The following is a 27,160-nucleotide window of genomic DNA, read 5'->3' as shown; positions in this document are numbered from 1 at the left end:
ACCATTCTGCCCCAGTTTGTCCAGCATTCTGCCCCAGTGTGTCTAGCATTCTGTCCCACTATGTCCAGCATTCTGCCCCAGTGTGTCCAGCATTCTGCCCTCAGTGTGTCAGCATTCAGCCCCCAGTGTGTCCAGCTTCCTGCCCCCAGTGTGTCCAGCATTCTGCCCCAGTGTGTCCAGCATTCTGCCCTCAGTGTGTCCAGCATTCTTCCCTCAGTGTTGCAGCATTCTGCCCTCAGTGTGTCCAGCATTCTGCTCCCAGTGTGTCCACCATTCTGCCCTCAGTGTGTCCAGCATTCTGCCCCCAGTGTGTCCAGCATTCTGCCCCAGTATGTCCAGCATTCTTCCCCAGTGTGTCCAGCATTCTGCCCTCAGTGTGTCCAGCTTTCTTCTCCCAGTGTGTCCACCATTCTGCCCCAGTGTGTCCAGCATTCTGCCCCAGTGTGTCTAGCATTCTGTCCCACTGTGTCCAGCATTCTGCCCCAGTGTGTCCAGCATTCTGCCCTCAGTGTGTCCAGCATTCAGCCCCCAGTGTGTCCAGCTTCCTGCCTCCAGTGTGTCCAGCATTCTGCCCCAGTGTGTCCAGCATTCTGCCCTCAGTGTGTCCAGCATTCTGCTCCCAGTGTGTCCACCATTCTGCCCCAGTATGTCCAGCATTCTGCCCCAGTGAGTCCAGCATTCTGCCCTCAGTGTGTCCAGCATTCTGCCCCCAGTGTGTCCAGCATTCAACCCCAGTGTGTCCAGCATTCTGCCCCAGTGTGTCCAGCATTCTGCCCTCAGTGTGTCCAGCATTCTGCTCCCAGTGTGTCCACCATTCTGCCCCAGTGTGTCCAGCATTCTGCCCCAGTGTGTCTAGCATTCTGTCCCAGTGTGTCCAGCATTCTGCCCTCAGTGTGTCCAGCATTCTGCCCTCAGTGTGTCCAGCATTCTGCTCCCAGTGTGTCCACCATTCTGCCCCAGTGTGTCCAGCATTCTGCCCCAGTGTGTCCAGCATTCTGCCCCAGTGTGTCCAGCATTCTGCTCCAGTGTGTCCAGCATTTTGCCCCAGTGTGTCCAGCATTCTGCCCCAGTGTGTCCAGCATTCTGCCCCAGCATTCTGCCTCCAGTGTGTCCAGCATTCTGCCCCCACCCCGTGTGTCCAGCATTCAGCCCCGGGCCCCCCGCATCGCCGCTCTCAATAATAATAATAAAAAAGTTCTTACCTGACTGCGGTCCTGCGGCGAAGCTCCCTCCAATCAGCCGCAGCGCTCACTTGCCGGCAACTGACACTGATGTCAGACGCCAACAATGTGTGCGCTACGGCTGACGTCAGCTGCCAGCCTCCGATTGGCTGGTGGCTGTTAACTATTGACGTGCGGGCGCGAGCCGGCACCCGCACGTCAATAGTGTTGGTGCAGTGCCGCTAAGGGCCCGGTTTAGCCTGCCGGTGTGGGCCCGGTGAGCAGATGAGACGGGTCCCCTCTGCCCACCGGGCCCCATACGCCAGTCAGGGCAGTAATGCCCTGATGGCGGCCCTGCAAATACATAAAGTACATGTACACTAATGCCAGAAACCTCACCAACAAGATAGAGGAATTAAAAATAATGTTGTTGAAAGAAAATTATGATATGGTGGGGATAACGGAGACATGGCTAGATGACAGCTATGGCTGGGCTGTTAGTTTGCCCATTGTATGTGATGAGTGGGGCAAGTGAAAAGTCTGTGTGGGTGTAGATAAGATGAGGGAAAAAGAATAATAAAATACTGATAGGGGTTTCCTATAAGTCTCCAAATATAATGGATGAAACAGAAAATATCCTCACAAAGCGAATAGATGCAGCAAATCAGGGAGACGTAATTATTATGGGGGGTTCAACTACTCTGACATAAATTAGGTACCAGAAACCTGCAGGTCCAGCAAAGGTAACAGGTTTTTTACAACAACACAAGACAATATCTTTCACAACTGGTCCCCGACCCAACAAGAAGGGGGGCACTTCTAGACCTAATATTGGCTAATAGGCCAGACCGCATATCAAATATTCAGGTTGGGGGTCACGTTAGTAATAGGGATCACAAAATAATATGTTTTCATGTATCCTTTAATAAGATATATAATGGAGGGGCTACTAGGACAATAAACTTCAGAAAGATAAGAGATGATCTTAGGCTGGTTTCACACTTGCGTTTTTATCTGCATGCGTTTTTTAACCCCTTCATGACCCAGCCTATTTTGGCCTTAATGACCTTGCCGTTTTTTGAAATTCTGACCAGTGTCCCTTTATGAGGTAATAACTCAGGAACGCTTCAACGGATCCTAGCGATTCTGAGATTGTTTTTTCGTGACATATTGGGCTTCATGTTAGTGGTAAATTTAGGTCGATAATTTCTGAGTTTATTTGTGAAAAAAACGGAAATTTGGCAAAAAATTTGAAAATTTCTCAATTTTCACATTTTGAATTTTTATTCTGTTAAACCAGAGAGTTATGTGACACAAAATAGTTAATAAATAACGTTTCCCACATGTCTACTTTACATCAGCACAATTTTGGAAACAATTTTTTTTTTGCTAGGAAGTTATAAGGGTTAAAATTTGACCAGTGATTTCTCATTTTTACAACAAAATTTACAAAACCATTTTTTTTAGGGACCACCTCACATTTGAAGTCATTTTGAGGGTTCTATATGGCTGAAAATACCCAAAAGTGACACCATTCTAAAAACTGCACCCCTCAAGGTGCTCAAAACCACATTCAAGAAGTTTATTAACCCTTCAGGTGTTTCACAGCAGCAGAAGCAACATGGAAGTAAAAAATGAACATTTAACTTTTTAGTCACAAAAATGATCTTTTAGCAACAATTTTTTTATTTTCCCAGTGGTAAAAGGAGAAACTGGACCACGGACGTTGTTGTCCAATTTGTCCTGAGTACGCTGATACCTCATATGTGGGGGTAAACCACTGTTTGGGCGCACGGCAGGGCTCGGAAGGGAAGGAGCGCCATTTGACTTTTTGAATGAAAAATTGGCTCCAATCTTTAGCGGACACGATGTCACGTTTGGAGAGCCCCCGTGTGCCTAAACATTGGAGCTCCCCCACAAGTGACCCCATTTTGGAAACTAGACCCCCCAAGGAACTTATCTAGAAGCATAGTGAGCACTTTAAACCCCCAGGTGCTTCACAAATTGATCCGTAAAAATGAAAAAGTACTTTTTTTTCACAAAAAAATTATTTTAGCCTCAATTTTTTCATTTTCACATGGGCAACAGGATAAAATGGATCCTAAATTTTGTTGGGCAATTTCTCCTGAGTACACCAATACCTCACATGTGGGGGTAAACCACTGTTTGGGCACATGGTAAGGCTCGGAAGGGAAGGAGCGCCATTTGACTTTTTGAATGAAAAATTATCTCCATCGTTAGCGGACACCATGTCGCGTTTGGAAAGCCCCTGTGTGCCTAAACATTGGAGCTCCTCCACAAGTGACCCCATTTTGGAAACTAGACCCCCCAAGGAACTCATCTAGAGGCATAGTGAGCACTTTAAACCCCCAGGTGCTTCACAAATTGATCCGCAAAAATGAAAAAGTACTTTTTTTTCACACAAAATTTCTTTTAGCCTCAATTCTTTCATTTTCACATGGGCAACAGGATAAAATGGATCCTAAAATTTGTTGGGAAATTTCTCCTGAGTATGCCGATACCTCATATGTGGGGGTAAACCACTGTTTGGGTGCACGGCAAGGCTCGGAAGGGGAGGCGTGCCATTTGACTTTTTGAATGGAAAATTAGCTCCAATCGTTAGCGGACACCATGTCGCGTTTGGAGAGCCCCTGTGTGCCTAAACATTGGAGCTCCCCTACAAGTGACCCCATTTTGGAAACTAGACCCCCCAAGGAACTTATCTAGATGCATAGTGAGCACTTATAACCCCCAGGTGCTTCACAGAAGTTTATAACGCAGAGCCGTGAAAATAAAAAAATAATTTTTCTTTCCTCAAAAATGATTTTTAGCCCAGAATTTTTTATTTTCCCAAGGGTAATAGGAGAAATTGGACCCCAAATTTTGTTGTCCAGTTTGTCCTGAGTACGGTGATACCCCATATGTGGGGGTAAACCACTGTTTGGGCGCACGGCAGGGCTCGGAAGGGAAGGCACGCCATTTGGCTTTTTGAATGGAAAATTAGCTCCAATCATTAGCGGACACCATGTCGCGTTTGGAGAGCCCCTGTGTGCCTAAACATTGGAGCTCCCGCACAAGTGACCCCATTTTGGAAACTAGACCTCCCAAGGAACTAATCTAGATGTGTGGTGAGCACTTTGAACCCCCAAGTGCTTCACAGAAGTTTATAACGCAGAGCCGTGAAAATAAAAAATGTTTCCTTTCCTCAAAAATATTTTTTAGCCCAGAATTTTTTTATTTTTGCAAGAGTAACAGGAGAAATTGGACCCCAAAAGTTGTTGTCCAGTTTCTCCTGAGTACGCTGATACACCATATGTGGGGGTAAACCACTGTTTTGGCACACGTCGGGGTTCGGAAGGGAAGTAGTGATGTTTTGAAATGCAGACTTTGATGGAATTCTCTGCGGGCATCAGGTTGCGTTTGCAGAGCCCCTGATGTGCCTAAACAGTAGGAACTCCCCACAAGTGACTCCATTTTGGAAACTAGACCCCCAAGGGAACTTATCTAGATGTGTGGTGAGCACTTTGAACCCCCAAATGCTTCACAGAAGTTTATAATGCAGAGCCGTGAAAATAATAAATGTGTTTCCATTCCTCAAAAATATTTTTTTAGCCCAGAATTTTTTATTTTTGCAAGAGTAACAGGAGAAATTGGACCCCAAAAGTTGTTGTCCAGTTTCTCCTGAGTACGCTGATACCCCATATGTGGGGGTAAACCACTGTTTGGGCACATGCCGGGGCTCGGAAGGGAAGTAGTGACGTTTTGGAATGCAGACTTTGATGGAATGGTCTGTGGGCATCATGTTACGTTTGCAGAGCCCCTGATATGCCTAAACAGTAGAAACCCCCCACAAGTGACCCCATTTTGGAAACTAGACCCCCCAAGGAACTTATCTAAATGTGTGGTGAGCACGTTCAACCCCCAAGTGCTTCACAGAAGTTTACAACGCAGAGCCGTGAAAATAAAAAATCATTTTTCTTTCATCAAAAAAGATGTTTTAGCAAGCAATTTTTTATTTTCACAAGGGTAACAGGAGAATTTGGACCCCAATATTTGTTGCCCAGTTTGTTGTGAGTATGCTGATACCCCATATGTGGGGGTAAACCACTGTTTGGGCGCACGTCAGGGCTCGGAAGGGAAGTAGTGACATTTGAAATGCAGACTTTGATGGAATGGTCTGCGGGCGTCACATTGCATTTGCAGAGCCCCTGATGTGCCTAAACAGTAGAAACACCCCACAAGTGACCCCATTTTGGAAACTAGACCCCCGAAGGAACTTATCTAGATGTGTGGTGAGCACTTTCAACCCCCAAGTGCTTCACAGAAGTTTATAACGCAGAGCCGTGAAAATAAAAAATAATTGTTCTTTCCTCAAAAATTATGTTTTAGCAAGTAATTTTTTATTTTTGCAAGGGTAACAGGAGAAATTGGACCCCAACAGTTGTTGCCCAGTTTGTCCTGAGTACGCTGGTACCCCAAATGTGGGGGTAAACCACTGTTTGGGCGCACGTCGGGGCTTGGAAGGGAGGGAGCACCATTTGACTTTTTGAATGCAAGATTGGCTGGAATCAATGGTGGCGCCATGTTGCGTTTGGAGACCCCTGATGTGCCTAAACAGTGGAAACCCCTCAATTCTAACTTCAACACTAACCCCAACACACCCCTAATCCTAATCCCAACTGTAGCCATAACCCTAATCACAACCCTAACCCCAACACACCCCTAACCACAACCCTAACCGCAACACACCCGTAACCTTAATTCCAACCCTAATCCTAACCCTAATCCAAACCGTAGCCCTAATCCCAACCCTAACCACAACTGTAACCCCAACACACCCTTAACCCTATCCATAACCCTAACCACAAGCCTAATCTTAACCCTATTTCAAACCCTAGCCCTAATTCCAACCCTAACTCTAATTCCAACCCTAACCCTAAGGCTATGTGCCCACGTTGCGGATTCGTGTGAGATTTTTCCGCACGATTTTTGAAAAATCTGCAGGTAAAAGGCACTGCGTTTTACCTGCGGATTTACAGCAGATTTCCAGTGGTTTTTTGTGCGGATTTCACCTGCGGATTCCTATTGAGGAACAGGTGTAAAACGCTGCGGAATCTGCACAAAGAATTGACATGCTGCGGAAAATACAACGCAGCGTTTATGCACGGAATTTTCCGCACCATGGGCACAGCGGATTTGGTTTTCCTTAGGTGTACATGGTACTGTAAACCTGATGGAAAACTGCTTCGAATTCGCAGCGGCCAATCCGCTGCGGATCCGCGGCCAATCCGCTGCGGATCCGCGGCCAATCCGCTGCCAATCCGCTGCGGATCCGCGGCCAATCCGCTGCGGATCCGCGGCCAATCCGCTGCGGATCCGCTGCCAATCCGCGGCCGATCCGCTGCGGATCCGCTGCCGATCCGCTGCGGATCCGCTGCCGATCCGCTGCGGATCCGCTGCGGATCCGCGGCCGATCCGCTGCGGATCCGCGGCCGATCCGCTGCGGATCCGCGGCCGATCCGCTGCGGATCCGCGGCCGATCCGCTGCCGATCCGCTGCGGATCCACGGCCGATCCGCTGCGGATCCACGGCCGATCCGCTGCGGATCCGCGGCCGATCCGCTCTGTGTGCACATGCCATAACCCTACCCCTAACCCTACCCGTAACCCTAACCCTACCCCTAACCCTACCCCTAGTTCTAACCCTAGTTCTAACCCTAACCCTAGTGGAAAAAAAAAAAAAAAAAATTCTTTATTTTATTATTGTCCCTATGGGGGTGATAAAGGGGGGGGGGGTTATTTATTATTTTTTTTATTTTGATCGCTGTGATAGAACCTACCACAGCGATCAAAATGTACCTGTAAGGAATCTGCCGACTGGCAGATTCGGCGGGCGCACTGAGCATGCGCCCGCCATTTTCCAAGATGGCGGCGCCCAGCAAGGAGACGGCCGGACACCGGGAGGATCGGTAAGTATGAAGGGGTGGTGGGGGGGTGGATCGGAGCACGGGGGGGGGGAACGGAGCACAGGGGGGGTGGGTCTGAGCAAGGAGGGAGCGGACAGGAGGACGGGGGAGCCGGCAGGCGGACAGAGGGGATCGGACCCCATAACGGAGGACGGGGGGGCGATCGGTGGGCGTGGGGGGGGGCACTTCAGTATTTCCAGCCATGGCCGATGATATTGCAGCATTGGCCATGGCTGGATTGTAATATTTCACCAGTTTTTTAGGTGAAATATTACAAATCGCTCTGATTGGCAGTTTCACTTTCAACAGCCAATCAGAGCGATCGTAGCCACGGGGGGGTGAAGCCACCCCCCCTGGGCTGAAGTACCACTCCCCCTCTCCCTGCAGATCGGGTAAAATAGGAGTTAACCCCTTCACCCGATCTGCAGGGACGCGATCATTCCATGACGCCACATAGGCGTCATGGGTCGGATTGGCACGGGTTTTCATGACGCCTACGTGGCGTCATGGGTCGGGAAGGGGTTAAAAAAAACGCATGTGTGAAAAACGCATGTAAACGCGGTAAAACGCATGCGTTTACATAGACAGCAATGCATTTTTTTGCCGCGAAAAAACGCATGCATTTTTTCGCGGCAAAAAAACGCGCAAGAAAATACTGCAGGTAGCATTTTTGAAAATGAACGCATGCAGACAAAAAACGCATGCGTTTGAAAACGCGACCAAACGCATGTGCAAAAAAACGCATGCGTTTTCAATGTTAAATATAGGGAAAAAAAACGCATGCGTTTTTTGTGCAAAAAACGCTGCAGACAAAAACGCAAGTGTGAAACCAGCCTTAGTGCCATAAACTGGGACTGTAATAAAAGTACACAAAGCAAATGGGATACTTTTATAAGCATCCTGAATAGGACCTGTGCGCAGCATATACCTATTGGAATAAAGAAGCTAGAAATAGGAGGAAACCTCTATGGCTAAATTGAGCTGTAGGAGGAGCAATAAATGAAAAAATGAAAGCATTTTGAGAATTAAAGAAAGAGAGAAGTGACAACACATTAAATAATTATAGAAAAAATAAATAAATTGTGCAAAAATCAAATCAAGGCAGCAAAGATTGAGACGGAGAGACTATTTGCCAAAGAAAGTAAAAATAATCCAAAAATATACTTCTGCTGTATAAACAGTAAGAAACTGAAATATGATAGTATTGGCTCCCTCAAAAATAGTCCAGGTGAAATGGTGGAAGTGGATGTTGGAAAGGCCAATTTGCTAAACTGCTTTTTTTCTACAGTATTTGTACAAGAAAATCCCAGGACATACAACATGATCAGGGATACTAGAAATTCTCCACTAAATGTCCCCTGGTTAATCCAGCAGGAAGTACTGTGCCACCTCAAAATCACTAAAGGAGACAAATCTCCTAGCCTGGACGGGATATCCTTGCCGCTGCAACAGAAGACAAGGTTGACCAACTTAAGACCATCCCTAAACACAAATTGTATTACTCTCATGATCTATCTGGCCTTGATCACATTCACTCAGACCTTTGAGGTGGAAATCTTAGTCATCTTCTTGCCCAGAAGGAATCCAGATGGATTTGGACAGCACGCACCTTGCAACCACATGGTTTGATCGCATCTTTGAGTTTTACTTCTTTACTGCAATTATCAGTACCATAATTCTTTGAGATTCTTTTACACAATCAACACATTTTCGGTTACATTTATTATGAACCCTAGTTTTCACTTTCAGTTTTTTTTAGGTATCCAGTTCTACATTGACACCTTACTTTTGTGTTTATAGTTAATCACATTGTAACATGCAGATTTAAAGCCCGGACAATAAAGGAACAAGACAGAAGAAAAATTAAAGCCTTCAAAATGTAGTGCTGGATAATGAGTTTTTCAATAGCATTGATGCAAGAAGGACAAACAAATCAATTTTGGAATAAATCAAGTCACTTAAAGCAAGGACCACTGAGCTACGACTTGCCTACTTTGGACACATCATACAAAGTGATCAATCACTGGAGAAAGACATCAAGGAAGAATAGAAGGAACAAGGCGACGAGGAAGACCACAACCCGATGACTTGATCACAGTGGAGAAGACCATGGTAGACTTACCTAGGATTGCACAAGATCGATCTTCCTACAGATCAATCATCCATCAAGTCACCATGGATCAAGATCGAGACAAAGGCTGTTAAAAAAAATTGAGCATTAAACATCCTTAAAGGGTTAACAGTGAAAAACTGTAGAGCCTCATAAGGTTGGAGCCCCTGTGCTGAATTCTCAAGTATTAGAAGACAGATTCATTCATTATAATATATCACTGCTTGCTTTCTGTTTTCATACTTAGCACCTTTCTTGACCAACAATTTAACCAGCCAAAGTGTTTCTTGTTAGTGCACAGAGAAGGCGCAGTCAGCTGAGATCCAGTGATCATGTGCCGATGACAGATACCTAATGGATGTGTTAGAACTTTCATGTTGTCCCTGGGGATATATTTAGGCTACGTTCACACTAGCGTTGTGCGCCGCTGCGTCGGCGACGCAACGCACAACGCACGCAAAAACGCGGCAAAACGCACGCAAAAACGCTGCGTTTTGTGACGCATGCGTCGGTTTTTGCCGAAAATCGGACGCAAGAAAAATGCAACTTGTTGCGTTTTCTTGGTCCGACGCTTGCGGCAAAAAAGACGCATGTGTGGCACAACGCAACAAAAAAAAACGCATGCGTCCCCCATGTTAAGTATAGGGGGCGCATGACGCATGCGTCGCCGCTGCGTCGCCGACGCAAACCCGACGCACATTAGCTTAACGCTAATGTGAACGTAGCCTTACTGAGTTGCTTCTTTCACCGCATGACATGCAGATCAATGCAACCTTTTAAAATTGTGCTGTTGATTAAGGTTTCATCTGAATTCATAATGCTCCTTAAAAGCTCCAGGAGCTAATAAGAATGTGTTGTGGTCTGACAATAAATAATTTAGTTGTATTTTTGAGTCATTTACACTAATGGACAATATGTTTTCTCTGTGAAACAAATGTATCTGTAGTTTTCTAGTATTGTGACTGCCATTTGTGAATTATTGAAATACATTGAGAGGTATTACACAAGCGAGCTATTTGCATCAGTACACAAGCATTGGAATCAAATCCTGGATTATGTCATAATGGAAAAAAAACATAATACAAAGATACAATACAAAGACGACACAAAAATGTCCCTTTTCCTCTTTCAAAACTTAGGTCCACCAATGTAACCATTATCTTTCTTAATTGTCCTGATACATACATTTCACGTATGTCTAAAATGAAAAATGAAGCAATTTTGTAAATAGTCTTGGTTTAAAAAAAATCCCTTTATTTAGTGTATACGGCTCCATTACAGACCTATGTATCTCCATTGAAACAGACAAAAACCAATTGTTACTTGCATCTGTCAGTTGTCATCTGGTACCTCTATAATGGCTACCACAGACATGCTTTGTGCAACCACTCTGTTTACTTGATCCAAGGGATTGCCCAGGGATTTACCTTTAACATCTGTACAGGAATCTGGACTTATGCAGGGACTCCTGGGTCAGGGTCACAGAGTTAACTGCGGGCCAATAGTGCAGGCTGGCAAGAATGGTCAGGTAGCCTGGTCAAAACCAGGAGGGCAGTCAAGGTACGAAGGGAAAGAGAGCTCTGAAATGCCTCATTGGAATTAAGCAATGGCCAATTATTGCATGCCACAGATAGCTGTCAGCCAACAGAGTAATATAGTAGGTAACATACTTAACTTATGTCTAATCCCCATGTGGCTTCCACCTGAAAATTCCAAAACTTCAAGGAGCTGTTGGTTACTGAATCTGTTCATCAGTCATATGTGCAACATGCGTGCATTGTGAAACTGGTAAAATACCTACAGTGACTATGACTTTCCTATATTTTGGCATGCTTGATTCCTACACAATTCCTACAGGTGCTTACCCCATGTTGTCTATTACCAATGTCATGTTCTGCAGTCTAAAGATTCTTTATCAAGAAACTACAATGAAATGTGCAGCATCTGTAGCCAGAAGGATAGCTAGAAACTCTTTAGCTTTGATGAAAAATGTGTACCAGGTTCTCTACCAAACGTGTGTTTTTTGATGTGGCAGAGGGGCATTTGTTCCCTCCTCCCCAGGCACTAAAACCAGGGTGTGATTCAACTTTTGCACCACAAATTATGCTGGGTCTACATGGCAAAGTGGGACAACTAAACAATTGTCTTTGTGCAAGCGGATCTGCTGTCATTTAATAGTCAAAAACATTCTGGGTGCTCAAAATGGTCTAGAATATAGTTTTTTACAGCACATCACCTGTTTACACAGGACAATGTGCTGCAGAAAACAATAATTTTTAAGCCTGTGTAATGTTCATTCATAGGCTTTTGGCCGGGCCATCTGAATGGTCCTTAATGGTGCCTTTGTGTGTAGTCAGAGAAGGCCAATGGATAGGAATCAATGTAAAAATTTCTGCTATTTAGTTAGAAAAAGTGTTGGTCATAACTACAGATGAATAGAGATGGTGCCAGAGTCATGCAAATCAATTCACATCTTCTCTATAAATAAACCAATTTTTTTAATCAACTCTCTTTTCCATTATTCTTCAATATGTGGAGAAGTCCTACCGGCTTATTGGAATTGTCTCTGCTTAATCTAAGTACAGTACATAGTATTATACCAGGGAATTGTTTATAATAACACAATTTCATAGTTATATATCGAAAGAGGCTCCATACCAGAGCTTAAACCGGGGTCTATATAATTTTACATGCAGGAAACCCAGTGAAAACATTCACTTTGCTCTGGGCAAGGCAAAACTGACTTACTTGTGTCATGCCCGGCACAAAGGACACAAATTTCACTATTCTGTTCAACCCCCTGTTATGTCCCTGCTCAACGTCAGATTGGAGCATCAAGAACCCATTACTAAAATTAATTTTGTGAACCCACTTAGTTATTTGCAACTACAGCAAGGCACACTTGGGCAAGGCAAGGCAACTGTGTCAATGAGCAGCCACATCTAACTAAAGATTATGGAGCAGGAATTCATGAATCCCATTCATTGAAGGATCCTCAAGATAGCATTTATCCGGTAAAGGGCAAGTGCACAAGTAGCAGTTACACTTTCCTCAAAATCTTCGTCTTTGTGCAGATTTCAATTTAATAGTTAATGGCTGCGTGGTTCCCAAGTAAACAGTGTGGACAACAAGAGGTAGGCAGGCACAACTATTCGGGATCACCTAAAGCATGCTACAAAAACACAAGATAATAAACAAAAGAAAAAGGGGTAGCATGCAAGCAAAAGGGATCACCAAGACAATGATTTTACCAAAAAATATATATCAATTTTATTAAACCACAATGCTGAAACACTACATACCAAGGTTAAAAACATTTAAAATTTGCAAAGACATAGCAAAAAATAGATATAGCCTAGACCAATAATATGATCAAGCCACAGTGCCACCCGCCAAACTATCTAGGGAACCGTGATGAGAGATCCCTAAGTGGCTACAAAAGACCACACTATAGAGTAACCTATACTACCTGACAGGGTATAGCAGGCTTCCAAGGTAGCATCCCCATGGATCAATCAGGGCAATAGAAAGTGGTAGATAAAGCAGATGGATAAATAAATAAAGCAGGTGGCACCGGGCACTGATGCCCAACGCGTGTCGCCAGCAAACTGGCTTCCTTGGAAGCCTGCTATACCCTGTCAGGTAGTATAGGTTACTCTATAGTGTGGTCTTTTGTAGCCACTTAGGGATCTCTCATCACGGTTCCCTAGATAGTTTGGCGGGTGGCACTGTGGCTTGATCATATTATTGGTCTATATCTATTTTTTGCTATGTCTTTGCAAATTTTAAATGTTTTTAACCTTGGTATGTAGTGTTCCTAAGTAAACACAGACTTACATGCCATCTAAGAATCAATATGCAATCTGTTGCATTTTTTGTAAAAGTGCAAGGCAGTGCATTTTGACACAAACGGCGGTTGAGTTTTGATCACAATACTGTATGTAAACTTGCCCTTAAATAATTTTCTATTTGGAAATTTGTGGAGAAAACTGCAACTTCTAGCAGGTCCTGAAGCTAAGTGTCAACATATTTTGATGCGTGCTGGGAGCTACAGTCCACCATGGGGAGGAAGTAATGACAGAAATTTGAAAATTATTTTAACAACCTAGAAGAACACAGAATGTTTATTTCAGATTTAGTGTAATGCCAGGTTTTTGTCTCAAATTACTATTGTTTTGTGAGCCCTCTCAGTAGCCTGATCCTAAAGGTACCGTCACACTAAGCGACGCTGCAGCGATACAGACAACGATGTCGTTCGCTGCAGCGTCGCTGTTTGGTCGCTGGAGAGCTGTCACACAGACCGTTCTCCAGCGACCAACGATGCCGAAGTCCCTGGGTAAGCAGGGTAAACATGGGGTTGCTAAGCGCAGGGCCGCGCTTAGTAACCCAATGTTTACCCTGGTTACCAGTGTAAGGTGTAAAAAAACAAACAGTACATACTCACCTTCGTGTCCCCCTGCGTCCGCTTCCTGCACTGACTGAGTGCCGGCCCTAACAGCAGAGCGGTGACGTCACCGCTGTGCTGTGCTTTCACTTTATGGCCGGCGCTCAGTCAGTGCAGGAAGCGGACAGCGGGGGACGCGAAGGTGAGTATGTACTGTTTGTTTTTTTACATTTTACACTGGTAACCAGGGTAAACATCGGGTTACTAAGCGCGGCCCTGCGCTTAGTAACCTGATATTTACCCTGGTTACCAGTGTAAAACATCGCTGGTATCGTTGCTTTTGCTGTCAAACACAACGATACACGGCGATCTGACGACCAAATAAAGTTCTGAACTTTAATCAACGACCAGCGATATCACAGCAGGATCCTGATCGCTGCTGCGTGTCAAACACAATGTTATCGCTATCCAGGACGCTGCAACGTCACGGATCGCTAGCAATATCGTTTATTGTGACGGTACCTTAACTCTTCAGATTCTCCATGAGCCAGAAATACATGCTCACACAACAGCAGGCCACAGATAGGAGCATGTCTGAAGGGTATATGTCACGGGGAGACTAGGTGGGTGAGAGCTAATAACCCAATTTCCCTCAGACTAGGGAAATGCTGACTGAACCTCTACCTGAAGTTTACACTGATGGTGTGCATGTCCAGGCCTCGAACCTCACCCTGCCTCCTGTTACAACCCTAAGCTGAAAACCTCCGTCCTCCACCCAGTGAATGTAATACACCAATACCCACAGTTAGCACAGACAAGGATAAAGGAAAATATACACCACGCCGCAGTCACTCAGGAATACACTATAAATGTGCAGGGCAAAATAAACACAAATATAGGAAGGAGTAAACAAGACAAAGGAAAATACACCACCAGCAACGATTCTCCAACAACCAGCTCTCCACTCCAGACCGAGATAACAACGCAAGACAGAAGCTATAATCGGCGACGCCCAATGATCCGGAGAACTATTTAAAGGCCATGGGCATGGCCCAGCTTCCAATCCGAGGATCAGGTAAATTAACCCTGGAACAGCTGGACAAAACCTAGTTGACGCCAATGAGCAAATAGTGGTCAAAAGCGGAATTACCGCTGTCTGTCGAACGACCTGGTCTGAACAGCGTCCGACATGACAGTATATTTCTGGTAGAGTAATGTTCAGATCAGTGGGGTATTGATAGCTTGGACCTCCACTGATTGCAAGTACTTGACACTTTTATTCTGTTAGAATGGAACAGCAGTGCACACAATCAATCACCGTTCCACTCCTTCTCCAATGGACTGCCAAAGCACTCTAGATGGCTTTCTCCAGAAGCCCATAAATAACTGGCTGCTCCATTCCCACAAGGATAAAAGTGCCCTGTACTAGTAATCGAGGCGGATTCCAGCAGTTTGACACCCCCTGATTATTTCAGCTACATGATGATGGGTGAAGATGTGGTCCCTTCAACTATGTAGAGATGTCATGGCCCAGGTAATAAGGACTACTGCGTTATTTGCTGTTATTTCTATATTTCATCTCAGTCAACCTAGGTTGAAAAAGTATTCTGCATCTCCTCCAGAGTGACCTCTTGACTTCTTCTCTAGTTACGGTTCTCCTTGTTTGGGATATCAGTTTAGGTGGACGTATAGATTGCGCAATGCTATATGAGGTGTTCAGAGCTTGGGCTATTTTTTTTAACCTAAGTCTGCTTTACTCTTTTCCACAACTTTATCCCTGACCTGCCTGGTGTGTTCCTTGCTTTTCATGATGCTGTTTAATCCCTAATGTTCTCATACAAACCTCTGGGGCCTTCACAGAACAGCTGTAGCTATACTGAGAATAAATTACACCCATGTGGACTCCATTTACTTATTATGTGACTTCTGAAGGCCAATTGTTACTCAGGATTTCATTTAGGGGTACCATACTGCAGGTAGTTGAATACAAATGCACATCACAAATTTTCAGATTTCTGTTTTTCAAATATTTTTTTTAAAAAACAGGTATAATTTCCTCTACACTTCACAAATACTTTCTACTTTGGTATATCACACAAAATCCCAATAAAGTTTGTGGATGTAAAGTGAAAAAAATTTGAAAAGTTCATGGGATGTGAAGACTTATTCAAGGCACTGTATATACTAAAATAGATAATTTGCACATAGTGCATCCCGTGTACTGTGCACAGCATGTATGGGGGGAGATCTTGGTGTCCACTTCTGCACAGGTATCCACAAAATGAATCATCCATTATCCTGTAGGTCAGTTTAAACCTGACACTGCTTAAATATATGTTTTAAACTTTCTAAAACTTCCCGAATTCTTTGAGAAACTATTTACCAGGACCTGACTTAATTTTGAGTGTATTTTCTTTCAGGATAACATTTTAGTCTGCAGTTTTCCGAGTTGCCCTGAGACTAAGCCTTGCCATAATTCAGCAGCTGAATTCTCTGCCGTCTTTACACTTCTTGCATCTGTTGTCTTTGTTCTTTCTTGAGAAGAATCAATGGTGCTGCAAGGCATACACCTTTCAGAAAAGATATGCTACAGCAAATACGTGCCCAGCTTCTATTTCGGGAGAACACCCTGCTGTGAGGAGGTTCGGATACAACTGACATAGATGCTGAGAGAACATATGCTACTTTTGTTTTGTGCATTCGCTTCAGGTGCGATGCGCTTTGGTGCATATCGTTGAGCATCATTAAAATTATAGCAAAAAAAAAAGAAACAAAAAAACCTCTCCTCTTCTGCTCCAATGTAGTAATTGAGTCAATAGCAGGCTAATGATGAAAATATATTAACAATCAAATATTTATTTTCTTAATGCTGAGTGCTGTAATTATCTTTGTAATTAGACTTTTAGATGAGGAAAACAAGAAATCCATTATGTAGTGTCTATCACCACCGCTAATGTACTAGGAGGGGGTCGTGGAATGGACAGCGCATGTTATATGAGGACTCAATACTATAAAATAAAGACATTGGCTCATGAAAGATATTGGGGATGATCTCCATATAAAGTGCAAATAAAAATCTTGCATAAGGTGCAAAATCCCAGGTAGCAGCCAAGAGATGACATATAAACCTCCGAATTTAAAGGAATTGTCCTTTTTTATAGGAAAGAGCCATGGCCAATAAAATAATCCCCGGCAGTCCCATGGATGCTTTTACAGCAATTACCGTAGTTATAATCTGGGGAGCAACTTGGCAGGTTTTAGATTAACATATTAAGCTATGTTCACACAAAGCATTTTTTTTCTGCAGCCAAAACCTGTTCTCTTCGCAGTAAAAACTATATGTTCAAAATGCTCATTTTGTAGCTTTTTTGAACCTTTTTGGGCAGATTACAGTTGTGCTTTGTCTACAGCACATGTTTAATAAAGTTCATTTTATTCACCAAAAACACTTTTTGCATCATTTTTTCACTTTCTCATTGCTTTCAATTGTTAAAAAAATGCTGCAAAAATGCTTAAAGAATTGACAAGCTGCAGATTTCAAAAACACCACAGTGCTCAAATTCAGTCAGGAAAAAAAAAAAGAAACATGTGCACGAGATTTCTGAAATCTCATACCTTTTGTTTGTACTGTAAAACAGCTTTTTATTTCCATAAGAAATGCTGCAAAAATGCTGCATGTGAACCTAGCCTTACAGGTCCATCTGTGCATTCATATTATAGATCTGGGGTCTAAGATCTTGATCTACTTCAGTTAAGGTTCGTAGACCAGCAGTCAGGCCAAGACTTGAATCCTTAAGGGCTCATGTAGGTGTCCGTGCAAATCAGTTTTAGATCGGACCTCAAACCTTGGACTGGCCGTGCCTCTCCTGATCTGAGCGTGACAGCTTCATAGAAATACATGAAGATGTTGCTCCTAGGTAGGGAGACCCACAATCGGCCTCTGCATTAGAACTCTGTGCTCACATCGACTTGCACAGACATCTGCATAAGTCCTATATGAATAATACAATAGTCTGAAAATAACTCTTGGCTGAGCTCCACTATGGATCCTGCCATAAACCTTCGGTGATTCCATAGCAAAATCCATGTGTAAAATGTCGGTGAAATCCACAATGAAAAGCGATTGTATTTTATTATTCATTTCATGGCCTTTAGCTCAATCTCAAGCAATGGAGACTTGATGGATGAATGCTCTGAAGGAAGATCGATGTAGTACACGCCTAGATAGGTCCACCAGGATCTTCACAGCCGTTATCTTAATTGTATCAAGCCATTGGCTTTCTGGTCTTCTTCGCCTTATTCTTCCGGCCATGATGTCCTTCCCCAGTGATTGCTCTCTGCATTTAGGCAGTGTAATTGCCATATTCATGCATAACTGAATTCCATCAATTTACCCATTTCATCAATTTAACTCATGTTCGTTTTTTTTCGATACGTGTGGATGGGATTTTCAAAAATCTTATCCACAAGTTTTGTGCTATAAATTGGATTTGCTGTAGATTTACAGTGTAGAACGCCCAAATATCATATATCTGCACCAAATCCACAGTCCTCAATATCGTAGTCTGGTCATACCCTTTAGATGATGTATCAGGATCAGGACAGATTTAGACAAAACTGTTACAGTTTGCATGAACAGATCTCTGTTCGGTCACAGGTTCATTATCACATGGCCAAGGAAAGTAATAAAATGCCACTTGCAAAGTTTTGTAACAGGTCTCTCTATATACCATTAGAAAAGGTTTACTGTGTATCTTCTTTCTTTCACAGATTTTCCTTTTGTGAAAAAAACAACTTGTCAGAAGATGTTTTAGGTCAAATTTTGTTTTCCCTGGTAATTTAAGTACAAGCAGGAGTATTCCTCTCATATGATGTGATGGCCAGAAAGCACATGTTCAGGAACAGTGCTCAACATTATTTTACAGTTCCAAGCATTCCCTGTTCTGGAATCAGCTGATAAAGTTTTATTAAGAACAATAAAGACATGTTTTTCCACTTTTTCTTGGCACAGGATACCAGCTACTACAGCATTTTTCAACTTTTATGTGGCAAGTACCATGTCAAATTACTTCCAACAAAGTACAAGCTAAATAGCCATCAGTCAATTTTTGGGGAAATGAATGGTCATCTCACCTAATCATGCGTTTCATCTGGTTAGGGACTGTCTTCTTATTTGACACTTGTTAGACACATCATGACTAGATGAGGAGAAAATTGAGAATATTTTTTGGCATGCAGTAGATTCATTTACAAGTGCTAAAGTGGTGTCATAGCAAAGCCAGCCACAGTACACCATGGTAAAGGCGAGCACTTATAACACTGATTGTCTGAAAAAGGACAGAATTAGGAGTAACAGGGCCTGGATAAAATACAATGAATTAACCAATGGAATAAGGAGATCTGCCTAACTTTGGAGCACCACATCAAACCCTTTAGGACCCTATACATGATAGACTAATGTTGGCTGACCTCGCCAATATTGATGGTTTGGCCAATGGTCTGATGTTTATGGGGAGGCTGGCCGGCTGGTGGTCGGGGGAGAAGTCAATCACGCATACTTGATTTTGGACTGCCGATCACATTGTTCTCCTGCAGATAAGCTGCCAGCTGAAGTGTTGGTTGGCGGCTTTTTCATAGAAAACACAGGAGCACTTGGCTGAATGACTGCTTTTGTGTATGGGAGAGTTGGCTGAGATGGCTGTCAGCTGAACGATCATTGGGCCAACAGTCATCTAATGTGTATTACCAGCTTTAAACCTCAAGGGGTTTCCTTACCAGGCATTATTATCTATCCGCGTAGGTGATAAATGTTTGTTTGCTGGTGGTCCTAGTGCTGGGATAGCATTGAACGTTATGTTGTGCCATTTCTCTATTTATTACTCCTAGAAATTTATGAATAAATTGAGATCTGGGTTAGTTGGGTGTAACACTGTCCAGTAGCTGCCTAAAGTGTCGTACTGTGCAGGGATTCACCCCTTTGGTGAATGTTAATACTCAGCTGTCAATTTATTAATAGAATTTCAGAAGGAATTAAAGATAAATGGCACAACGCAGAGCTTTGAAAAAAAGATCCATAATAGCTTTTTCATGGGAAATACAATTATGTACCAGACCAGACATGTCAGGAGAGGTGATAGATCCTCTTTAAACACTGTTTATATGAATCAAACCTTTCACGTTGCTACCAATACTAACATTACCTTAATTAACAGGATTTTCATACAAAATTGACCTTGTATTATGGATCAAGGCTGCATCTCTGTAGAAGAATGTGCTTGTTATACAATGTTTAATTTATAACTTGCCATGCAATCTATTGTGAAATCTTCCTCTTCTCAATTGCTTACTCTCCACTCCCGGAACCACTCTCCGGCTGTGTTATTCATTCAGTCTTTAAACAGTAGCTTTAACGAAAGCACTTTGCAAACCTCTACATATCAGCCATTATCGCTCACTGTTCCCCTGAAGAGTTTACACAACACTTGTGTATCAATGCCTTTCTAATGGCAGCTAGAGGCGAGAGGAGCAATCACATGGTTTATGGAAAAAAATGTGTTTTGATGTGAGTTTCTTCAAAAATATATATTTTTTGCTCATAGCTATTTAGAACTAGATGTTTCCAGCCAGCTAACGCTTGGCACGCTCATTGCTATCTAATTAACGCTGCTGGTGATATTGACAACATTCAATAGCGCTTACACAGGTGGTAAATTAACTTAAAATGAAGTTAATAACAATAGTGTGGTGATGGGGTGGGGGGGCGGAATTATGTGTGGTAATGGGATGGGGGGATTATGTGTGGTGATGTGTTGGGGGGCGGGATTATGTGTGGTGATATGGTGGGGGGGCAGGATTATGTGTGGTAATGGGGTTGGGGGGTGAGATTATGTGTGTTGATGTGTTGGGGGGGCGGGATTATGTGTGGTGATGTGGTGGGGGGTGGGATTATGTGTGGTGATGTGTTGGGGGGTGGGATTATGTGTGGTAATGTGGTGGAGGGGCGAGATTATGTGTGTTAATGTGGTGGGGGGGTGGGATTATCTGTAGTAATGTGGTGGGGGGGCAGGATTGTGTGTGGTAATGTGGTAGGGGCGGGATTATCTGTGGTAATGTGGTGGGGGGTGGGATTATGTGTAATAATGGGGTGGGGGGCAGAATTATGTGTGGTGATGTGTTGGGGGTGGGATTATGTGTGGTGATGTGGTGGGGGCAGGATTATGTGTGGTAATGTGGTGGGGTAACGGGATTATGTGTGGTAATATCGTGGGGGGTGGGATTATGTGTGGTAATGTGGTGGGGGGCAGGATTATCTGTGGTAATGTGGTGGGGGGCAGGATTATCTGTGGTAATGTGGTGGTGGGAGGGATTATGTGTGGTAATGTGGTGGGGACGGGATTATCTTTGGTAATGTGGTGGGGGGCGGGATTTTGTGTGGTAATGGAGTAGGGGGCGGGATTATGTGTGGTGATGTGGTGGGGGGTGGGATTTTGTGTGGTGATGTGGTGGGGGGGGCGGGATTATGTGTGGTAATGTGGTGGGGGGCGGGAATATGTGTGGTAATATGGTGGGGGGCAGGATTATGTGTGGTAATGTGGTGAGGGGGCGGGATTATCTGTGGTAATGTGGTGGGGGGCGGTATTATGTGTGGTAATGGGGTGGGGGGGTGGAATTATGTGTGGTAATGGGGTGGGGGGTGGGATTGTGTGTGGTAATGGGGTGGGGGGGTGGGATTGTGTGTGGTAATGGGGTGGGGGGTGGGATTATGTGTGGTGATGTGTTGGGGGTGGGATTATGTGTGGTGATGTGTTGGGGGGCGGGATTATGTGTAGTGATGTGGTGGGGGGGCGGGATTATGTGTGGTGATGTGGTGAGGGGCGGGATTATGTATGGTAATGGGGTGGGGGGCAGGATTATGTGTGGTAATGGGGTGGGGGGCGGATTATGTGTGGTAATGGGTTGGGGGGTGGGATTATGTGTGGTAATGTGGTGGGGGGCAGGATTATCTGTGGTAATGTGGTGGGGGGCAGGATTATCTGTGGTAATGTGGTGGTGGGAGGGATTATGTGTGGTAATGTGGTGGGGACGGGATTATCTTTGGTAATGTGGTGGGGGGCGGGATTTTGTGTGGTAATGGAGTAGGGGGCGGGATTATGTGTGGTGATGTGGTGGGGGGTGGGATTTTGTGTGGTGATGTGGTGGCGGGGCGGGATTATGTGTGGTAATGTGGTGGGGGGCGGGAATATGTGTAGTAATATGGTGGGGGGCAGGATTTTGTGTGGTAATGTGGTGAGGGGGCGGGATTATCTGTGGTAATGTGGTGGGGGGCGGTATTATGTGTGGTAATGGGGTGGGGGGGTGGGATTGTGTGTGGTAATGGGGTGGGCGGGCGGGATTGTGTGTGGTAATGCTTATGTGTGGTGATGTGTTGGGGGTGGGATTATGTGTGGTGATGTGTTGGGGGGCGGGATTATGTGTAGTGATGTGGTGGGGGGGCAGGATTATGTGTGGTGATGTGGTGAGGGGCGGGATTATGTATGGTAATGGGGTGGGGGGCAGGATTATGTGTGGTAATGGGGTGGGGGGCGGATTATGTGTGGTAATGGGGTGGGGGCGGGATTATGTGTGGTGATGTGTTGGGGGGCGGGATTATGTGTGGTGATGTGGTGGGGGGGCGGGATTATGTGTGGTGATGTGGTGGAGGGCGGGATTATGTGTGGTGATGTGGTGGGGGGCGGGATTGTGTGTGGTGATGTGGTGGGGGGGCGGGATTGTGTCTGGTAATGTGGTGGGGGGCGGGATTGTGTGTAGTAATGTGGTGGGCGGGCGGGATTGTGTGTGGTAATGGGGTGGGGTGGTGGGATTATGTGTGGTAATGGGGTGGGGTGGTGGGATTATGTGTGGTGATGTGTTGGGGGGCGGGATTATGTGTGGTGATGTGGTGGGGGGTGGGATTATGTGTGGTGATGTGGTGGGATTATGTGTGGTAATGGGATGGGGGGATTATGTGTGGTGATGTGTTGGGGGCCGGGATTATGTGTGGTAATGGGGTGGGGGCAGATTATGTGTGGTAATGGGGTGGGGGCGGGATTATGTGTGGTGATGTGTTGGGGGGCGGGATTATGTTTGGTGATGTGGTGGGGGGGCAGGATTATGTGTGGTGATGTGGTGGGGGGCGAGATTATGTGTGGTGATGTGGAGGAAGGCAAGATTATGTGTGGTGATGTGGTGGGGGGCGGGATTGTGTGTGGTGATGTGTTGGGGGGGCGGGATTGTGTGTGGTAATGTGGTGGGGGGGCAGGATTGTGTGTGGTGATGTGGTGGGGGGCGGGATTGTGTGTGGTGATGTGGTGGGGGAGGGATTGTGTGTGGTGATGTGGTGGGGGGGGTGGTATTATGTGTGGTGATGTGGTGAGGGGTGGGATTATGTGTGGTAATGGGATGGGGGGATTATGTGTGGTGATGTGTTGGGGGCCGGGATTATGTGTGGTAATGGGGTGGGGGCAGATTATGTGTGGTGATGTGGTGGGGGGCGGGATTGTGTGTGGTGATGTGGTGGGGGGGCGGGATTGTGTGTGGTAATGTGGTGGGGGGGAAGGATTGTGTGTGGTGATGTGGTGGGGGGCGGGATTGTGTGTGGTGATGTGGTGGGGGAGGGATTGTGTGTGGTGATGTGGTGGGGGGGTGGTATTATGTGTGGTGATGTGGTGAGGGGTGGGATTATGTGTGGTAATGGGATGGGGGGATTATGTGTGGTGATGTGTTGGGGGCCGGGATTATGTGTGGTAATGGGGTGGGGGCAGATTATGTGTGGTGATGTGGTGGGGGGCGGGATTGTGTGTGGTGATGTGGTGGGGGGGCGGGATTGTGTGTGGTAATGTGGTGGGGGGGCAGGATTGTGTGTGGTGATGTGGTGGGGGGCGGGATTGTGTGTGGTGATGTGGTGGGGGAGGGATTGTGTGTGGTGATGTGGTGGGGGGGTGGGATTATGTGTGGTGATGTGGTGAGGGGTGGGATTATGTGTGGTAATGGGATGGGGGGATTATGTGTGGTGATGTGTTGGGGGCCGGGATTATGTGTGGTAATGGGGTGGGGGCAGATTATGTGTGGTGATGTGGTGGGGGGCGGGATTGTGTGTGGTGATGTGGTGGGGGGCGGGATTGTGTGTGGTGATGTGGTGGGGGCGGGATTGTGTGTGGTGATGTGGGGGGCGGGATTGTGTGTGGTGATGTGGTGGGGGCGGGATTATGTGTGGTGATGTGGGGGCGGAGCTACTGTGCAGGGGGCGGGATTAACGAGTAATCACGATGCCTCTTATATATATAGATGTTGCTTTTAGTGGGGGTAACTTGAGTTCTTTTTTTCTATACGTCATTTGTATACATTTGGACACAACACCAGTTGATCTCCTACAACACAACTTAATCCTTCATTGCAAATAAAAAAGCACAGCAACTATGTATGATAACAGATTAGGTGAAAGAATCAGAATGTGGATCTTCTTATTAGAAAGGAATATCAAATAAAAATACATACATTTTTCCCTCAATGATGGAGGCGTCAGTGTCTCCAGTGTGTGGTGACAGTTTTCACATGTACTGGTGACATTTATGCAAGTGGGCATGTTGTTTTTTTTGGGCAACACAGACATCAATATGGCCCGCACCCGTGCACATAGGTGACATAAAGTGTGTCATCTGTGTGCTACATACCGGAAAAGAATGCAGAATAAAAATGACAGGTGTTTCAGTGTTGGATGTGCAAAGAGATAGATAGCTAGATAATAGATAGATAGATAGATAGATAGATAGATAGATAGATAGATATCCTTAAGATATATAATTAGTGTGCCGTGTCATTTACAAATTGTCTCTTGAGAGAGGAAGAGGACTAGAAATCCAGTGCCACCTGTAGGACGTAGAAATCCTAAAAGTCAATATTGACGTACTAACGAGCCTTGGCACATGACTTAGGATAAAAGCCAAAACCAAAATCTCAATTTGCAGACACTGTGTTTCAGGGTACTGCCCCTCATCAGTGCAAAGTGTGAGATCTGGCTTGACTGGGTGAGAGGCGTCTGACCGGGATCCAAGGGGTAGCATTCCTCCTTGTAGAAAGAGACAAGGCAAACCAGACATGCCGAGGTGAGAAGACTTTTAAGCTGCAATGCTCCTCTGGGAAATGTGCAAATTATCACTTCAGATATAAATATGCAAATTGTACTTTGTTAATGTATAGTTTATATCACTGGCGGTCATTAGAGGTACACTAAAATATTGTTTGAATATTAGTATATTCTGTTTCCCAGTAATATGTATGTCTACTGTAATGTGACATTTTATTGAATCTATTAGAACATTGCAACTCACATTAAATATAATTATTAAAAGTAATACAAAATTACTTTAATTACTGACTGGCGTCTGTTAGCGCATACCTCACATGCACGCCTCATGTGCCATGGTGTTGTTCTCAGAATATGTGACGCGTCACCCGGGCAACGGGCCGGGTCAGCTGACTCGGTCTTGTGCTTATGTAACATTCGAAGTGAGGACTGGCCTCTTGGTGATGCAACATCTGTATTCTGTATGTATTTATTTTACCAACAACTCAGTGACAACAGATTGTCTTTTTATCAATATTGGTATTTTGCATTTTTAATAAAATCATTCTATATTGAAATATCGTGGATCATATCCTCCTTCATTGTCTCTACAGGTTTATTATAAGATCCTTTTCTTTATCTTCTGAGGGACAGCCCATAGCTGGTGGCTAATCTGGGACAGGGGACAATATCCCAAAAGGTTCCCAGGCTATTAATAACAGCCGTTTGTTTAGCTTTTACTGCTTAGTTTATGGGGGACCCCAGAAAAAAAGTACGTAGGATCCCCCTATAAATTCTCACCAGCAAAGGCTAAACAGACAGCTGTGGATTGATATTAATAGTCTGGAAAGGGCTAGGGATATTGTCCCCCTCCCTAACATCAGCCCTCAGCCACCCCAGAAATGGCACATCCATAAGATGACCAAATCTGGCGCTTATTCTTGCTCTTCCCACTTGCTCTGGTGTGGTGGCAAGTGGGTAATAGTGTCGGGGTTCATGTCAGCTTTGTATTGTCAGCTGACATCAAGCCCAGGCGTTTATAAGACGTGCTCATTACTAATCCCATAGTCATATGTAAAAAATATACAGCCAAAGTAAAATCCTTTAATTGAAATAAATACATCCCACCCTCGTTTTCCCATTTATTACTGTAAAAAGGAAAATAATAAAAAACATATTTCTTACCTGTTCGACAACAATCCATTTGTCCCACGAAGAAGTCCAGCTCTGTTACATCTGGATTACATGGCTGAGCAGTGGTATGATGAGACTGCTCCGCCATGAATCCAGGACACACTGAGCTGAACTTGGGGTGCAGTTTCAGTGTCGAGCGGTAACATCATAGAGGTTACCGCCGGTCACTGCCCGCTGTTCCCACACTCAGTTCAGTGTGAGCCGGTCGATGAACTGTGGTAACCTTCATGATGTCACCGCTAGCAGAGTGAGAAATTACTCATAGTGCTAGCAGTGATCTCATTGAGGTCACCACAGATCATCATCCCACTCACAATGAGCTGCACGTGGGAACTGCAGCTTCAGTGATCTGTGGGAACCTCAATGACATCACCACAGGTCCCGGAAGCTGAGCTCTGATGCTCAGCTCAGGGTCTCCTGGATGCCAGGCTGAACAATCGCATCATGCCACCAAGGCATGCAGAGAAAGCAGAGAAGAATTATGGCATGGGACAAATGGATTATCATCAGATAGGTGAGGAATATAATGTTTTATTTTTCATTTTAGCTGAAAAGGCATTTCATTAAAGTAATGAATATGCACGCGACTCAACTCCCATAGGCGGAGCGCATATTCATTACTTTAATGAGACCACTGCAAAATTTTCAGTTTGTCCAATTTTTCTCTTTATAGGTATATTTTTTAATAAAATCTATAAACTACTGACAAAATGTCTCTGAAGTTCCAAGCAATAGATTTTGTATTTATTTTCTGAAAATGAGAAATTGTCAAAATAACCAAAAAATGCATTGCTTGCAGACCTCAAATAATGCAAAAAAAAGTTCATAATCATTTAGAAACAACAATACTAATGTTTTAACTCAGGAAGAGTTCAGAAATCAATATTTTGTGGAATAACCATGATTTTTCACAGCTTTCATGCTTCTTGGCATGCTTTCCACCAGTCTTTCACACTGCTTCTGGCGCAAAAATTTAAGCAGTTCTTTGTTTCATGGCTTGTGACTATCCATCTTCCTCTTGATTACATTCCAGAGGTTTTCAATAAGGTTCATGTCTGGAGATTGGGCTGGCCATGACAGGGATTTGATGTGGTGGTCCTTCATCCACACCTTGATTGACCTAGCCGAGTGGCATGGCACATTGTCCTGCTGGAAAAAACAGTCCTCAGAGTTATGGAACATTGCCTGAACAGAAGGAATCAACTGTTTTTCCAGGATAAACTTGTATGCGGCTTGATTCATACGT

Source organism: Ranitomeya variabilis, chromosome 6, assembly GCF_051348905.1.
Source record: "Ranitomeya variabilis isolate aRanVar5 chromosome 6, aRanVar5.hap1, whole genome shotgun sequence".
NCBI lineage: Eukaryota > Metazoa > Chordata > Amphibia > Anura > Dendrobatidae > Ranitomeya > Ranitomeya variabilis.
Note: the sequence above shows the minus strand (reverse complement) of the source record.